Source organism: Gopherus flavomarginatus, chromosome 3 (genome assembly GCF_025201925.1).
Source record: "Gopherus flavomarginatus isolate rGopFla2 chromosome 3, rGopFla2.mat.asm, whole genome shotgun sequence".
NCBI classification, from domain to species: domain Eukaryota; kingdom Metazoa; phylum Chordata; order Testudines; family Testudinidae; genus Gopherus; species Gopherus flavomarginatus.
Genome location: NC_066619.1, coordinates 286,251,065 through 286,263,807, shown reverse-complemented (window position 1 = coordinate 286,263,807; position 12,743 = coordinate 286,251,065). Strand labels below are relative to the sequence as shown.

Here is a 12,743-nt window from a genome sequence, read left to right as displayed (position 1 = left end):
GTCACTCGTAACTCACTCCTAGGGAAGGTCATTCAACAGGAATTTTGGATGTGCACAGAACATGGACAGGATTGATTCCCATACGGTTACAGAGCTGCAGTAAAGTGGAACAATTTTCAGCTTGTGTGATTGGAGGATATCTGGATGCATATTTAAGACTGTCCTACAGAACTGAGGAAAAGTTGAGGTGCCTTTATTATTCTTTTGTTCTACTCTTTGTTTCTATGGGGAATTTGCCAATGCAATGTCACTGTCTTCCTTTCAAACGAACAAACAAACAAACAAAAGGCAATGGCTGTTGAAAATAGCAATTCCAGTCCTAAAAACCATTTCTTGTTCAATTTTATCCTACTTTTTCTACAGCAAGTTACAGTGGATCAGTGTATTTGATCTGGGAGAAATGAAGTAACAGCTGCCAAAACTGAGCTTGAGCACTCCTGAATTTTGAGGTGTTCAAATCTGGAAGGCAGGTGCTAGATTCCCTTTCTGAATATTAGCTAAATCTGGAAAGGAAAAGTCAATTTCTGCTTCCATGGCTCAGAAGTGGAAATCCTCCTATGTGTCTGGTACTGAATCTAAGGCTGCCCAGGTCCAGAGCCTCCCCTCCCTTACTTTTCATTTTAACTTCTGGTGGGATCCACGTACCTCCCTTGCTAGGCTTCTGTAATAACCTTAGTCCCAGATTTGGACCTTAGCGTCCAAAATATGGGGGTTAGCATGAAAACCTCCAAGCTTAGTTACCAGCTTGGACCTGGTACCTGCTGCCACCACCCAAAAAATTAGAGTGTTTTGGGGCACTCTGGTCCCTCTGAAAAACCTTCCCTGGGGACCCCAAGACCCAAATCCCTTGAGTCTCACAACAAAGGGAAATAATCCTTTTTCCCTTCCCCCCTCCAGGTGCTCCTGGAGAGATACACAGACACAAGCTCTGTGAATCCAAACAGAGTGAATCTCCCTCTCTGTTCCCAATCCTGGAAACAAAAAGTACTTTCCTCTTCACCCAGAGGGAATGCAAAATCAGGCTAGCCACTTCAACACACACAGATCTCCCCTGATTTCTTCCTCCCACCAATTCCCTGGTGAGTACAGACTCAATTTCCCTGCAGTAAAGAAAAACTCCAACAGGTCTTAAAAGAAAGCTTTATATAAAAAAGAAAGAAAAAATACAAATAGTCTCTCTGTATTAAGATGACACAATACAGGGCAATTTCTTAAAAGAATATTGAATAAACAGCCTTATTCAAAAAGAATACAAATCAAAGCACTCCAGCACTTATATTCATGCAAATACCAAAGAAAAGAAACCATAGAACTTACTATCTGATCTCTTTGTCCTTACACTTAGAAACAGAAGACTAGAAAGTAGAACTACTTCTCCAAAGCTCAGAGAAAGCAGGCAGCCAGACAAAAGACAAAAGACACTCAATTCCCTCCACCCAAAGTTGAAAAAATCCGGTTTCCTGATTGGTCCTCTGGTCAGGTGCTTCAGGTGAAAGAGACATTAACCCTTAGCTATCTGTTTATGACACGCCCCCCAAATTGCAGACAGTGGGGAAGCTCACTGGCGGCGATTTCCTTCTAGAACTTGAAAATAAACAGATTAATACAACACATACACCTTTACATATACTCCTAAGTATATAACTAACAGACTTCTACATTTTAAGAACACTTTTTAACTACTGAATTCTGGGAAACTCTCACGGGAGAGTGCATCAGCAACTTTATTAGAAGCTCCTGTGATGTGTTGAATTTCAAAATCAAAATCTTGGAGAGCTAAACTCCAACGAAGAAGTTTCTTGTTGTTCCCCTTGGCAGTATGAAGCCACTTTAGTGCGGCATGGTCAGTTTGTAGTTGGAACCGCCGTCCCCAAACATATGGGCGTAGCTTTTCCAGGGCGTACACAATGGCATAGCATTCCTTTTCACTGACTGACCAGTGACTTTCCCTCTCAGACAGTTTCTTGCTGAGAAACACGACAGGATGGAAGTTGTGATCTGTTGCTTCCTGCATGAGCACTGCTCCTATACCACGCTCAGATGCATCTGTGGTTACTAGGAATGGCTTGTCAAAATCCGGGGCCCTGAGCACAGGGTCAGACATGAGCGTTGCCTTAAGTTGGGTAAAGGCCTTTTGACACTCATCAGTCCACTTAACTGCATTTGGCTGGGTCTTTTTGGTCAGGTCGGTCAGTGGGGCAGCGATTTGGCTGTAGTGGGGTACAAATCGCCTGTAGTATCCGGCCAAGCCTAAGAAGGATTGGACCTGTTTCTTTGACCTTGGGACAGGCCACTTTTGGATAGCATCCACCTTGGCCTGTAGGGGGTTTATGGTTCCTCGACCCACCTGGTGCCCCAGGTAAGTCACTCTGTTTTGGCCTATTTGACACTTTTTGGCCTTAACAGTTAGTCCGGCCTGCCTGATGCGCTCAAAGACCTTTTCCAGGTGTAGTAGGTGTTCGGGCCAGGAGTCTGAAAAAATGGCCACATCATCGAGGTAGGCAACTGCAAATTCTCCCAGTCCAGCTAGTAGACCATCTACCAGCCTCTGGAAGGTGGCGGGTGCATTTCGAAGGCCGAAAGGAAGGACATTGAATTCATACACCCCCGCATGGGTGACGAATGCTGACCTCTCCTTGGCAGGTTCATCTAGCGGTACTTGCCAGTACCCCTTGGTTAAGTCTATTGTAGAGATGAACTGGGCACGTCCCAACTTTTCCAATAGCTCATCGGTACGTGGCATTGGATAGTTGTCCGGACGAGTTACAGCATTTAGCTTACGGTAGTCCACGCAAAAGCGTATTTCCCCATCTGGTTTGGGTACCAGAACCACTGGAGATGCCCATGCACTGGTAGATGAGCGGATTATACCCATCTGTAGCATGTTTTGGATCTCCCGTTCTATAGCAGCTTGGGCATGAGGAGACACTCGGTAAGGTGGGGTTCTGATTGGGTGAGCATTACCTGTATCAATGGAGTGGTATGCCCGTTCAGTCCGTCCTGGGGTGGCTGAGAACAATGGGGCGAAGCTAGTGCACAGCTCCTTGATTTGTTGCCGCTGCAGACGTTCCAGGGTGGTTGAGAGGTTCACCTCTTCCACGCCACCGTCTTTTTTCCCGTCGTAGTAGACACCGTCAGGCCACTCAGCATCATCTCCCTGGACTGTAAACTGACAAACCTGTAAGTCTCTGGAATAGAAAGGCTTGAGAGAATTAACATGGTACACTTTAGGCTTTAGTGAGGAATTGGGAAATGCTATGAGGTAGTTTACAGCTCCCAGGCGCTCTTGGACCGTGAAGGGCCCTTCCCATGATGCTTCCATCTTATGGGCCTGTTGCGCCTTCAAGACCATAACCTGGTCTCCTACCTTGAAGGACCGATCTCTGGCATGTCTGTCATACCAGGCCTTTTGCTCTTCCTGAGCATCCTTTAGATTCTCTCTAGCAAGGGCTAAAGAGTGTCGGAGGGTGCTTTGTAGGTTGCTTACAAAGTCCAGAATGTTAGTTCCTGGAGAAGGCGTAAACCCCTCCCATTGCTGCTTCACCAACTGTAATGGCCCCTTAACCTCGTGACCATACACAAGTTCAAATGGTGAAAACCCTAAACTGGGATGTGGTACAGCCCTGTAGGCAAACAGCAACTGCTGCAACACTAGGTCCCAATTATTGGAGAATTCGTTGATGAATTTTCGTATCATGGCCCCCAAAGTTCCATTGAACCTTTCAACCAGGCCATTGGTTTGATGGTGGTACGGGGTGGCAACCAAGTGATTCACCCCATGAGTTTCCCACAGTTTTTTCCATGGTCCCTGCCAGGAAATTAGACCCTGAATCTGTAAGGATGTCAGAGGGCCAACCTACTCTGGCAAAGATGTCTGTTAGGGCCAGGCACACAGTGTTAGCCCTGGTGTTGCCTAGAGCGACTGCTTCTGGCCATCGGGTAGCAAAGTCCACTAAAGTCAGTACGTACTGCTTTCCTCTGGGCGTCTTTTTTGGGAAAGGGCCCAGAATATCCACAGCTACTCGCTGAAATGGGACCTCAATTATGGGGAGTGGCTGGAGAGGGGCCTTGACCTGGTCTTGAGGCTTTCCCACTCTTTGGCATACCTCACAAGACCGGACATACTTGGCAACATCCTTGCCCATCCCCTCCCAGTGGAAGGACTTCCCCAACCGGTCCTTGGTTCTGTTCACCCCAGCATGGCCACTGGGATGATCATGGGCTAAGCTTAAGAGCTTCTCCCGGTACTTAGTTGGAACCACCAACTGTTTTTGCGGCTGCCATTCTTCCCGGTGTCCACCAGAAAGAATTTCCTTGTACAAAAGTCCTTGGTCTATAACAAACCGGGATCGATTAGAAGAGCTGAGAGGCGGTGGGGTGCTCCGTGCCGCTGCCCAAGCTTTCTGAAGGCTGTCATCCGCTTCCTGCTCAGCCTGGAACTGTTCCCTTGAGGCTGGGGTCACCAGTTCTTCCTCCGACTGTGGACTTGGGCTTGGTCCCTCTGGAAGCGATGTAGGTGATGGGGTTGTTTCCGTTGCTGGTGTACCGCTCTCCGCTGGTGCACCTGAGGGTATTTCAGGCTCTGGCTGAGCCTTTTGGGTATGGCTGTCTTGTGCTTCTGCCAGTTCTGGCTCGCTGGCGCCCTCTGGCGTTGAGTTTGAAGATGGGGTTGCACTTGCTGGTGCTGGTTGCTGTTCCAGTTCCGGGCCTGGGACTGGAGATGCTGTGGCTGTTTCAGTGGTAGGCATGGAATCCGGGTCCTCTACCTCTGTCTGGGTCTCTGGTAACACAGATGGGGCCTCTGTGGACGGTTCAGGAACAGGAATGGGTCTGGAAGCTTGCCTGGTTTGGCTACGTGTAACCATTCCCACTCTCTTGGCCCGCCTCACCTGGTTGGCCAAGTCTTCCCCCAGTAGCATGGGGATAGGATAATTGTCATAGACTGCAAAAGTCCACATTCCTGACCAGCCTTTGTACTGGACAGGCAGTTGAGCTGTAGGCAAGTCTACAGCTTGTGACATGAAGGGGTAAATTGTAACTTTGGCCTTTGGGTTGATGAATTTGGGGTCAACGAAGGATTGGTGGATAGCTGACACTTGTGCCCCCGTGTCTCTCCACGCAGTAACCTTCTTTCCGCCCACTCTCAAATTTTCCCTTCGCTCCAAGGGTATTTGAGAGGCATCCGGGCCTGGGGATCTTTGGTGTGATGGTGGTGTAATGAATTGCACTCGCATGGTGTTCTTGGGACACTTGGCCTTGATATGTCCCAGTTCATTACACTTAAAGCATCTTCCATCTGATGGGTCACTGGGCCGAGGTGAGTTACTGGAGACTGGTGAGGTTGAAGGGTAGGGTATCTGTGGCTTTACTTGGGTGGTATGTGGGGTCTTTGGCTGTCCTCGGTTGTAGGGTTTATGGTCTGTGTGCCCCCTGGGGTAATCGTTCCCCTTGACAGTAGCTTTCTTGCTTTCTGCCAGTTCCATCCATTTGGCTCCAATCTCCCCCGCCTCAGCGATATTCTTGGGGTTTCCATCTTGTATGTACCGCGTGATGTCTTCAGGAACACCATCCAAGAACTGCTCCATTTGTATGAGGAGGTTCAGTTCTTCCAAGGTTTGAATGTTGTTTCCTGTTAGCCAGGCCTCATAGTTTTTTGCAATGTAGTAGGCGTGTTTGGGAAATGACTCCTCTGGTTTCCACTTTTGGTTTCTGAAACGCCGACGGGCATGATCTGGGGTTATCCCCATCCTGTATCTGGCCTTGGTTAGGAAAAGTTTATAGTCATTCATTTGGTGCTTAGGCATTTCAGCTGCCACCTCTGCTAAAGGTCCACTGAGCTGTGACCTCAATTCTACCATGTACTGGTCTTCGGGAATGCTGTACCCAAGACAGGCTCTTTCAAAGTTTTCCAAGAAGGCCTCGGTGTCATCACCTGCCTTGTAGGTGGGAAATTTCCTGTGCTGTGGAGCAATATTTGGCGCCGGGTTGTTAGGGTTGGCTGGCACATGCAGCCCAGCTTTTACCAACTCCAGTTCATGTTTTCTCTGTTTTTCCTTCTCTTCATTCTCTTTTTGTTGTTTTTCCATTTCTTTTTGGTGTTTTTCCATTTGTTTTTGGTGTTTTTCCATTTCTCGGTGGTGGGCCAACTCTTCTTCTGCTTGTTTCCTTCGGTAGGCTATCTCTTCTTCTTCTAGTTTTCTTTTGTGTGCTGCCTCTTGGGCTGCCTGTTCTCTTTGGAAGGCTGCCAGTTTCATGCTTTCTTCCTTTTCTTTCATCTCCATCTCTTTTTGTTTTATTTCCAGTTGCTGTTTGTGTTTTTCCATCTCTCGCCTGTGTTCAGCTTCTTTGATTTGTTCTTCGGCCTCAATTTTTGCCTTAGAAGTCATGGTTCCTGTTTTCTTGGGTTGGGGTGCCCTCCGGTGTTTATCTTCTGAACTGCAGGTTCTGTTGCCTCCTGAAGTCTGCCTAGCAACAGTGCTTTTTGTTCTTTTCTCTCTCTAGCTAATGTTCAATGAAGGGAAACCAGAAAAACCACTTTATTTGCATGCCTATAAGTGCTGCTACTTGCCTCCTAATGGGAGGGCTATTGCATGACAAAAGACCCTTAACATGCAAGCCACAAACTGCGAGAGAGAGCAGAAAAAAAATTCTCTCTGGTTCCCTTTTAAAACCAACTGTTTCTCTCTGCTAAAAAGCCCTTAGCAGAGAAAAGAAAAATATAATATTTCTACTGGCTTCTGGGTTCTGTCTATCTCCCACCAGCTGCCACTCATGTAATAACCTTAGTCCCAGATTTGGACCTTAGCGTCCAAAATATGGGGGTTAGCATGAAAACCTCCAAGCTTAGTTACCAGCTTGGACCTGGTACCTGCTGCCACCACCCAAAAAATTAGAGTGTTTTGGGGCACTCTGGTCCCTCTGAAAAACCTTCCCTGGGGACCCCAAGACCCAAATCCCTTGAGTCTCACAACAAAGGGAAATAATCCTTTTTCCCTTCCCCCCTCCAGGTGCTCCTGGAGAGATACACAGACACAAGCTCTGTGAATCCAAACAGAGTGAATCTCCCTCTCTGTTCCCAATCCTGGAAACAAAAAGTACTTTCCTCTTCACCCAGAGGGAATGCAAAATCAGGCTAGCCACTTCAACACACACAGATCTCCCCTGATTTCTTCCTCCCACCAATTCCCTGGTGAGTACAGACTCAATTTCCCTGCAGTAAAGAAAAACTCCAACAGGTCTTAAAAGAAAGCTTTATATAAAAAAGAAAGAAAAAATACAAATAGTCTCTCTGTATTAAGATGACACAATACAGGGCAATTTCTTAAAAGAATATTGAATAAACAGCCTTATTCAAAAAGAATACAAATCAAAGCACTCCAGCACTTATATTCATGCAAATACCAAAGAAAAGAAACCATAGAACTTACTATCTGATCTCTTTGTCCTTACACTTAGAAACAGAAGACTAGAAAGTAGAACTACTTCTCCAAAGCTCAGAGAAAGCAGGCAGCCAGACAAAAGACAAAAGACACTCAATTCCCTCCACCCAAAGTTGAAAAAATCCGGTTTCCTGATTGGTCCTCTGGTCAGGTGCTTCAGGTGAAAGAGACATTAACCCTTAGCTATCTGTTTATGACAGCTTCAAATAGAGAGGGGCACTGTCCATATAGTCCACCCCATTCCTTCTTTGGGGGCTGCCAGGCGAGGTCACACCAGTATCCCTAATTCAGTCTGGGGAAGTCTTCTGAAGGGGAAATCTGGGGCAAAGCCTCTACTCCTTGGGCACACTTGTTCCCCATTCACACAGCCACCCCTTTCAACTCACAGCAAGCTGCAGCATGGCTCAGCTACCTAACTCCCTACCCCTCCCTTTCCTGTTGACAGCGACCAAGGGATTGCTGGGAAATGTAGTTCTTTCCCTGCTCCAGGGCTGGCTCTATGGACAGGGAGCTAGGCAAGGAATTACAGCTCCCAGGGTCCTGTGGATTCTCAGCTCCCATGACAGATCCCCAGGTGCTCCGTGTCTCTGCTTCTACAGGGTTGTGAGAGGGGAGGATGTGAGTTTAAAAAAAAGAAGAAGAAAAGATGGCTGGAATGCCGCCCTCTGCAAATGTGCTGCCCCAGGCACCTGCTTGTTTTGCTGGTGCCTTAAGCCGGCCCTGTATTCAAGACTGTGAGGTGCTCAGATCCTGCCGTGAAAGGAACCAGAGATGTACGATGGATTGTGGGAAAGATTCCGCAGGCAGCACTTAGATCACAAGTCTGTTGATGATGCACAAGCTGGAAGAGAAACTGGCTCCCTGGGGCATCGCTGTGTTGACCCTGCAGCGCTAAGGGGAGTGAAAGGCTGATTTTTAGGGACAGATGCTCTGCAGGTGTAAATCAAAGTAGCTCCTCTGAAGTCAGATTGACACCATCTGAGCACCTGGCCATTAGTCTGCAAGCCTGGATCCTCAGAGGCATTTGGGCTCCAGGTTTCCATTGAAATCACTGGGAGTTTCGGGCCTGAACACTTCTAAGGGTCTGGGCCTCCAGTTAGCAGACAGGCCCCTGAGACACACCAGGAGCAGAGCTGTCAGGATTGTTAATAAGCACTTGGACGGTCACAGTGCCCAGAAGCTGCACTCAGGTCCTGCTTTCCATCGCGCTAGGTGCTGCACAAACACACAGTAAAATGAGGTCATAGAATCCCAGAACCATCGGGTGAGAAGGGACTGCAAAGGCATCTAGTCTAACCCCTGGCAAGATGCAGGATTTGCTGTGTCTGAAACAACCCAGACAGACGGCTCCAGCCTCCTTTTGAAAACCTCCAGTGAAGTAGCTTCCACGACCCCCTGAGGTGTCTGTTCCATCGTCTTGCTGGTCCCACAGTCAGGAAGTTTGTCCTGAGATTTAATCTCAATCTGTTATCCTGGAGTCTGTAGCTCCCTGCTCCAAGGAGCTGATGCCCTACATTAAGACAGTGTAATATACACCAGGAGAGAGCCCCAAATGGGTCCTTGGCTGTGCCGGTGTCACTCGTCGGGAGGGAAGCTTTCCAAGATTAAAATAAAAGACGTCATAGAGAACAGGCTTACGCTCGGAGCATGTTCCTTCTCTAAGCGTGGCTGGTCTCCAGCCGCAGTTCAGTTCGGTCGCTGACCTGCAGACATGTGATTTCTAGATCTCCGGGCACAGAGCAAACTGCAAACAGTTGAAGAAGCGGTGCAGAAGCTCCAAGTCTCTTTGCAGCATGACAACGCCTCGGACGCGTCAGCAAAGGGATCGGACAGTAAGTTGCAGGACGAGGCATCAGGGTCAGTTCCCCTCCCTTGGCCTGGAAGCTGAGCACTCTTCTGCCTATAGGAATGGTGGGTGCCTGGCATCCTCCTGCTCCCCTCCGTAGACTTCCTGCCAGGTGGTCCCATCCCCCGTGTAATGAGCTGCTGCTCTGCACCTTCCTCAGCCAACAGAAGCTCTGTTCCCAGGGATGGGTGGCCCCTTCTCTCAAGTCCCTGAGCCCTCCCTGTGCAGCTCCAATAATTTGGGTACCTGCCACAGTCCCATTGCTGGAGGCAGAGCCCCCCCTTGTGGTCACATCTCACAACTGTCTGTCTGTCTGGCACAGGGCTGCACATACAAACCCGTCCATGGATCAGGTTATTCAGCGACCAGTCAGAAAATGGACCTGAACTGAACCCTGGCACAGAACTCGCCTGAACGCTGGGCTGTTCAAAATCCCGGCCTGGAGCCTGGGGCCAGGGCTTGGGTCCATGGATGTTCTTGCACCCCAGGTCTGCCCCATGCTGCAGGGGACCCACTCACAGCTCACAACAGGGGAGCGATTGGGAAGAGGAGGCTGGGGAGATTAGGGGGACAGGGCTAGGTCAATTCTCAGCTCTGCTGAAAACTTCCTGTGTGATCTTGGGCACCTCTCCCTGCACCTCAGTACTCCTACAGGAAAATCATCCTTTATTTCTCCCACCTCGTGTCTATTTTGACTGTGAGCTGTTGAGAGCAGGGACTGTCCCCTCCTGTCCGTACAGCGCCTGGCACACAGGGGCCTGCAGGTGCTGCTCTATTGCACGTGCTGATAATCAAGTGTTCTGCATCTCCACTGACGTCGCTGTGACTTTCTTCTAGGTCTGCAGCTATTGGATGAAGCGCAGTCAGGAGTCTGGCTGCTGAAAGCCCAGCTGGGTAACGTCAGTGCAGCGTATGGAGAAATCCAGATCCGGCTGGACAACATCAGTGCAGCGCGAGAAGCCGTGCAAGGTTGCTGCAGTAAGTACTAGCTGCAGTGCTGGCTGGTGCCGTTTCTGCTGGTGCTGAGGATGAATGGAGGATTTCAAGCTCCCAGGCTGACAATGCAGCACCTTTCACCAGCACCGAGTTTTCTTCCGTTAAAAATCACTGGTGGCTGCACCTGTGCCCACACCGTGGTGATCAGTGTGGAGTTAAATTACACCCTAGGCGTCATTAGCCTAATGGGAGCACCCAGCTGTCAGCTCTTCTTAGATGCTCCAAACCTGTCAGAAAAGCAGAAAGTGACCCTGGAATTTCAGCGTATGGGGCATTACTTTCAGAACCATCCCTGAGCCAGCGCCCCTGGCAGGGTGTTGGGGGAGATGCCAAAGTGCAGGAGACCTGAGACCTCAACTTCTAATGATCATTGAAAATGTTTGATGCAGAACCAGGGGATGTTCCACCTTGGGCAGCTACATTCACCCCAATCTGAACTCCCCCTGCCAGCTCAGCTGAACAGTCTCCCCTTTCCCATTACAGCCGTGCTGCTCTGCACTGGGACCAGCGCCCATGCTCCAGCCCAGATGCAGCTGCATTTCAGTGCTGAGGGAGTGACCCCAAGGTGCCTGCTTTCTGCAGCGCTATCTGGATCCATCATGTGCCCAGAGAATGATGCTGGAGAATCAAAAGTTCCCTGAGCTTGGGGCAGCTGAAGGGCAGGGGAAATGCAGCACTAGAAACTCTGAGCTCCCTGTGTGTGTCCCTGTGACTTTAACCCGGGCGTCTCACCTCAGTCTCTGCTCCTAGGTGACGTGATGACAAAGCTCTCCAGGGGCTGGAGGTTTTACGGTGGGAACCTCTATTACTTTTCACAAGAAAAGAAGTCGTGGGATGCATCCGAACGGTTCTGTGTGCCTCAGGACTCGCACTTGACCTCTGTCTCCTCCCAGGTGGAACAGGTGAGCACAGGAACTTCCTAGGGGCTTGGATAATGGGTCAGTGCCTTCTTTCATACCAGAAGGAGGTAGAAGGTGGTAGCTGAGGTTGCAAACCATCGGAGAAGATGCCAAGCCTTGGAACCTGACTCGGGGGATTTACCCATCAGTATAAGAGCAGAGATGGGGCAGAGGAACAGTGCTAAGATCTGGACTTCCCAGACTCTGGGGTGCCGGGGGTGGGGGATTTGGAGTCAGGCTCATTTCTGATTTTCCCTACTTCCAATGTAGCATTTCCTGCAAACCCAATCACCTTTCCTAGGGAGGACCCCTTTGATCCCTCTCCCCAGGCCTGAGCTCCTGCTGGACAACCTAGAAGCCTGTATCTGGAAGGTTTGTGTGCAAGGGGCCATGCACCTCTCAGAGAATCCTCGCTCCCCGCGTGCCCACTGTAGCTCTCACCCCAGGCCTCTGTGGCACTTTTGGAGGAGGAAAATCCCACCCTCCGGCAGGGCCAGACTTTGCACCTGGTTCTGCGCTCCGAGCTTTGCCTCCTGCAAGGGCAGGGCACTGGTGTGAACTCTGAGGTGCCCGTCGGTACCAGCTGCAGCCCAGCTCTGAGGGGGCTGTGGGGGGAGTGTTCTGAGAGAGGTCGCTGCTGCTAGCCCCAGGCAGATACAGATGCAGACACACACACAGAGCTGCTCCAGGGCTCCGTTGGGGTCTCTCAGCTAGTCACTGTCAGTGTTGGGGGCAGGACACTGCGTCTCCCGCTGCCTGGTGCCCTGATCACACCGCCAGACGCCCTTTCCTCTCCCCCAAAATCTGTCCTGCCCAGGCAGCTGCGGCTGCATCCTGCAGCCTCTCTTGGGTGACCTGGACATGCTGCAAACGGTGTTGTGCAGGAGTTTCTCTCCAGCGAGACCAAGGGACAAAATCACTGGATTGGACTCACTGACCGGGAGACAGAAGGCAGCAGGCGCTGGGTGGACGGCACAGAATACAGAGCAGACGCCTAAACACGGAGTGTGTGTTCAGTGCCCACTGAGACCCAGGGCCAGAGCCTCACCTGGGGTAACTCGGCATTGACTTGAATGAACCACAGGGATTTACACCAGCTGAGGATCTGGCCCCAAGTCAACTCAGTACAGCCAAGGGAGACTGGAGTGAGCGGCAGGTTCCCGCTCTCCTTGGGATTGCCCTGCGCTCTCCCCTCTGTCGGGCTGGGCAAGGGGAGGCTGTGGGGCCAGGGGCATGACAGGAGCCAGCTGCAGTCGGTGCAGTGACCTCAGTGGGCTGTGGGCGAGGCCCGTAAGCAGGGCCAGGGAGAAGTTAATGACTGACCCCCGCTGCCCTCTCTTCCCGTTCCTGTGTTCCCATCTCGGGGGGTGCCTGGGACATGCTGTGCCACCTGCTCTGGTTCTGGGCACTGAGATCTGAGTTGCTGCTGCTCAGCATTTGGAGCCACACACTGACTTTGGCTCTTTGCTGGCCTGTCAGGCGCAGGGCAGTTGCTACGCCAGCCTGTGAGGAGCCCTTCATTACCATGGCCACAAGAGCTGTGGAGAACTGTGAGGCAGGGCC

General features: G+C 50.4%; 2 protein-coding genes across 8 annotated transcripts in view; one reads left to right on the top strand and one right to left on the bottom strand.

The window, feature by feature from the left end:
* LOC127046421 (C-type lectin domain family 4 member F-like) overlaps window positions 1-12,743 on the top strand; it is a 280,381-nt gene that overhangs the window by 107,896 nt on the left and 159,742 nt on the right. The gene's annotated exons all lie outside the window — the stretch shown is intronic.
* Window positions 1-12,743, bottom strand: part of LOC127046424 (C-type lectin domain family 4 member F-like) — a 134,122-nt gene that overhangs the window by 53,633 nt on the left and 67,746 nt on the right. The window lies entirely within an intron of this gene.